Raw genomic sequence first — 5,651 nt, forward strand, 5'->3', positions numbered from 1 at the left:
GGTATGGCTGAGGAGCATAGGCTATGTCTTGATGCGGTAATAGTGATGCGGGGTCCTTTCCGAGAAAAAAGGATCTAGGAGTACGGTGTTTTCTTGCACCCGATAGTGCCATGGATGTTTCTTCCTTTTTCTTTCCCTTTGCTACTCCTCCAGACCCACCATGAATGGCTTGGGAGGTAGCTCCGATGGCGGATTGGCTTAGAATTCGACCCGTTTTCAACCCATTTTCCAATATTTCACCAATCTTGATAGCTTCAGCGAACGGTTTACCCATTGCGGACATCATATTTTGGAAGTAGTCAGCCTTCTGAGTTTGGAGGAAAACTGTGAATATTTCAATCTCATCCATCGGAGGCTTTACCCTGGAGGCCTGTTCATGCCATTTAATTGCGTACTCTCGGAAGCTTTCCGAGGATTTCTTCTTCAAGTTTGTCAATGAGTTCCTATCTGGAGCAATATCAACGTTGTACTGGACCTGGCTGACAAAATATCTAGCCAGGTCATCCCAGATGTGCCAACGGGATATATCTTGGTCCATGTACCACTCAGATGCGATACCGACCAAACTTTCTCCAAAATAGGCCATGAGGAGTTCTTCTTTCCCACCGGCTCCTCGCAGCTGGTTGCAATATCTCTTGAGATGAGCAATAGGATCACCGTGTCCATAATACTTCTAAAATTTTGGGGTTTTGAATCCCAATGGCATATGCACATGAGGAAACATACACAAGTCAGCAGAGGATACACTTTTCTGTCCACTCAAGCCTTGCATGCTTTTGAGACTCTGTTCCATAATCCTCAGATTTTTCGCAATCTCTTCTTGCTCAGGGGTTTTGGTGGCTTTCTCTTGCCCTGCGGTGAACACATTCTGGGGTGGTTGGGAGCAAGTATAGGTGGGAAACTGTGCAGGTTCCAGTGGGAAAGATGGTGTTTGGAAGGTGAAGGATGATGGGTCAAAGTTGGGCCTGGCAATGTAGGTTGTGTCGTAGCCGAGCAAGGCGGAGCAGTGAAGATAGTCGAAGTTGCACCTGAAGCTAACACCTGGGGGCAAGCCATAGAAGGTGTTCCCACAAAGTTGGCGGAAATAGTAGGGTATCCTAGTGGGGTATTTGTATAGTTTATGGGGATGTTGGAAATCCCACTTGCCCTGGGAAAAAGTTCGGCAAATCCAGGGATTGCACTTGGTGGTTCTCTTCCGTTGGCCCAGGCGTCCCACATTTCCATCATGTGGTGACGTAGTAACCTGTTTTCCTCAACAACTGCCGATTCTGAAGTTGGGATGCCCGAGATCGGACTCTCATCCGCAATAGGAACTGTTGGCAGAGTCATTTCTTAAGACATTTCAATGCTTCCCTTCGACCTCGTGAAGTATGGATGCCAAGCCAAACTACCACAAAACTAACCACCTTTCTATAAAACCTAGGCTAGGGATAATATCAGCAAACGGTTAGTTTGGAACAAATAACAGACAGGTAATCGCACGTTGGGGGTGTGATGCACCTATACAGTTAAATGTATTTCTACATGATTTGCAACGGTTGCATCCTTCATTCCGGCTTTTCTTTTTCTTTCCCATTTTTTATTTCCACTCCCACTCTTTCCCTTTTTTTGGTTATGGTCGAATCCTATGGAGATTTCCTACGTATCATGACCTCACATGAATCAGGCCGGGCATAGTTTTGGAGATAATAAATGTAAAAAAAAGAAATAACAAAATATTTTGGGATTTTCAAATTTTCATAAAAAAGAAAATGCTTTGATTACAACGACTCAAAACTAACAGACTCGAAAAGGAAACCAACAGATTCTAATAGCAAGCTAACAATACACACTCAAGAACCGACTAACAGACTTTGACGGAAAGAAAATACAGACCCGAAAATAAAATGACAGACTTCAACAGAAACAGACTAAAGTGAAAATCAGGAATACATTAATGCTCCTGGGGCCCTCGGGACATTATTCGGTCTTACCACTGGCCTATATGCGATATCCCCTTGCAGCCGCTCCAAATCACTCATTATCTGGCGAACGAAAGTCATCACTGCAGCGAAGAAAGTTGTACGAGTCATGTCCTCGCACGCTTGGCACTTCATGGTAATGTAGTCAGCAATGGCTCTGATACTTTCTCGGATTCTACCCTTTTCCTGAAGCAATCGCCCTATCTGCTGATTCCGGGCTTCCAACACTTAAGAGTCGTGAAGGTGTTGATTTTGAAGCTGTTGTATTCCTTCCTCCATCTGAGCCATCAAATAATAATAGGGTTCCCTATCAGCTTTAAAGTCCTTGGCCTGCTTGGCCGCCTCATTCTCAAGGGTAGTTAACTTTCATTTCAGATTGGTGATTGTCCCTTCATATTTTCTTTTTATTTGATGCACAAACTGTGCCCGCCCTTCTGCGTTCTTTGCCAATTGAGCCCGGACTTTTTCTAGACTGGATTCAGACTTTTCTAGGTCATCTTGACACTCAAGTGCTTTCTTTCTCAAACTGCTTATAAGCTTTTTGTCCGCTCGACTTCTTTTCGGGTTTCTAGCAGCTATTCTCTTTTTCTGGATTTGAGCTTTGAGGGATTCGTTTTCTTGAGTTAGCTTTTTCTTTTCCCCTTCATCTGCGGCAGCCTGGACACTGTTGCCAACCTTGAGGTCCCTGATTTGCCCCTCTAATTTACTTATTTTGGCCCTATAGATTTCTTTTTTTGCCAACCAGCCCTACTGCTCTTGCGAGCCGTTGGTGAATTGCTGAACATGAGCTCTCTTAGCAGGTCTCTCAGGAATCTGGAATCTTTTACCGAACCAAATAATGTACTTGGGGTCTACTTCACCTCTATCTAGATCCCGTACCATAGTCTTAGGTTCAAGAAATCTACATTCATTGCATACCTGGTGAATTCTCCCTTCTGGAAATACGGCTTTTGGGACCAATTCAATGACATGTTTACTCAAATCTTCATCACGGGGGATGATTTGAAATCTTCCTAATTGGCGCAAAACCCTATGGGGAGCATATGGCTGGATGCTCCGGATGCCCATCAGGAGGAGATAACACAGTTCAGCTGACATGTATACTGCTTTGGTGACAGGAAGCCATCTGAATGCCCACTCAATTTTATCGGCAGTCAAGGAGCTCAAATGTGCAAGCCAAGCTTCAGTACCCTCGGGGAAGTCAATACCCACTACTCGGCTTTCAAATTCTTCAATGCAACTCAAACCGGTCATACCGTAATTCATATAACCAACCCAGTGGAAGAGATGTTCCTGCATCCATAATTGGAGTAATAGATTAGAGCCTTGGAAGAACTTTCCCCCTTCCCGACAGATAGTCAAGGCTCGGTAGATTTCAGATAAGATCATGGGAACCACAGTTTCGTTGGCTTTCTTGATTGCAACATCGATCATTCCTACGAGACCTACCTCTATATTACCATCTTTTCACGGGCAGACCACAACACCCAAGAATGGTACTATAAAAGCCAAACTCCGCCTTGCCTCCCATTTGTCATTATTCCCGGCATGGGTCAGACCATTGTTTGGCTCTTCAAAACCTCGAGGGTTACCATAGCGTTGATACAAGAACTGGAGAGTGTAATAACCTTCATATAAATTTCCATTCGGAATATCCCGACTAATACTCAGCAAATCCAGAAATCTGTGGGGAGATACCGGTCTTGGTGACACTAGATATCGACTTCTAAGGTTTCCATTAAGGTCCGCATAACCCGCAACTTCCTCCAACGTGGGTATGAGCTCAAAGACAGAGAAACGGAACACATTGCCAGTTGGGTCCCAAAAAGGTACTAAAGCTTCAATTATGTCCAACCTTGGCGATGTTCAACAGTCCGACAAGGCCTCCCAGAACCTTTACCATAGTTTCTCTACTGCCTTTTCCTAGGTCATTCCACCACATGTGGAGCTGTAAAGGGATCTCTTTAAGGGTTGTGAAGGGTTCAATTTCATTTGTGCTCCTCCTGCACGTTTATTAAGGTGATTTAATAACTCATTTTGACCCAAAAGAGTAACACCATTTTTTAAAATTTTTACTTAAAACATAAAACTTGATTTTACAGATACAACCTTTCAGCACTTCGGGTAATAAGATTTTAATGTTGTGCCTGCTAATCGGACGAAAAATAAAAAAATGACCAAAGGTGGTTGTTCTTGTAAAATCAACCTTCCAGCGTCCTTTTGGGGACATTCGGCTTATTTTAAACAAGAATGGCATCACCCTGCTTATTTGTGACAAACTAAGATTTGTTATTTTTGGGCTATTTTGTAAAAAGGGAGTTGGACCCGATGGGGGTTGCCTATGTATCCCACATCCGGTGAGAATCAAGCTGTCGTAGTTTGGGCAGATTTGACAAAAATAAAAATCAACTAATTTTAAAGACAAAACTTTCTTTTTCTTTTCTTTTTTTTTTCAAAATTTTGGCAGAGTTTTGGTATATTTTGGACACTGATTTCTCAAAAAAGTAACTATCTCTCTGTGCCCTCACACTGCTATTTTCCCCCCAATTTCTTCTATTATCCACAAGCCGGTCAACATGCAAATCCGAAGCAAATAAATGCACAAGTAGCAAGTAGAATGCATCAGGATGGTCTTTTTATTTTAGGTACACCTTTCCTAGACAGACCCAACCCATGTGTTGGGCCTTCTAAGTCAAATGCACGTGATGCAAACAAACGTTCCTACTAGGGATCCGACATGAGGCTTTTTTATACTAGGTTTAAAACCTGGGTTTGTTGTTCTAGACCTGGCTTACCCGCGCGGACAACTCGAGCCGAGGAGGGGTAGCGTACCGGTAATACAGAAGCTTCACCGGCTTAGCAACTTGTCCGAACCTCATTCTAAAATGGAATAAGACTCTAGACAGAAGAGAAGTCACATGAAATGCACCCTTATCCATGATTTAGAAAACTCAGAGAGAGGAAGGGTGTCGTAGCAATTGATATACAATTCACATAATATCCAAGCGGTAAAAGCATTTAGCACATTAGGCTCAAACATATAGGAAAACCAGATAAAAGGTAAAGCCAATCATAACAGCTATTCTAAGCTCGAATTCTTGAACCCTAAACTAGAGATTCTGGGTTCGTTCCCCAGCAGAATAGCCAAAGCTGTCACACCTCCTTTTTACCACCCGAGGGGGATATAGGAGTTTTTCTAATTAAAGTGGTATAAATCGAAATGAGATTATTTTATTTAAGTTCAGAGTCGCCACTTGGGATGGTTTGTTTTCTGGTGTCCCAAGTCATCGGTTTATTTTAAAATCCCAAGTCGAGGAAGATTCAACTTTCTTTTTGAAGTCTGCGAACCAGAAATTCTAAGTAAGGGATTTTGTTAACCCGGGAGAAGGTGTTAGGCATTCCCGAGTTCCGTGGTTCTAGCACGGTCTCTTAAACCATTATAATTGATATATTATCTGATTTTAATACATGTTTTAACCTATGGTACAATTTTTAACTTATTACCCGCTTTTAATTAATTTAAAAGAAGATTTAACGTCATTTCAAACATGTCTTTGGATCGCGCCATATGAAATGCACCCGCAATCCGAAACACATCTTATTCAACGTTGTTGAGATTTGGATTTGGGTTACATGAAATGCACACCCGAGTTTAGGAAGGTAATATTATTAGAATAACGCGCCTAAAGC

The sequence above is a fragment of the Nicotiana sylvestris genome, chromosome 8 (genome assembly GCF_000393655.2).
Source record: "Nicotiana sylvestris chromosome 8, ASM39365v2, whole genome shotgun sequence".
NCBI lineage: Eukaryota > Viridiplantae > Streptophyta > Magnoliopsida > Solanales > Solanaceae > Nicotiana > Nicotiana sylvestris.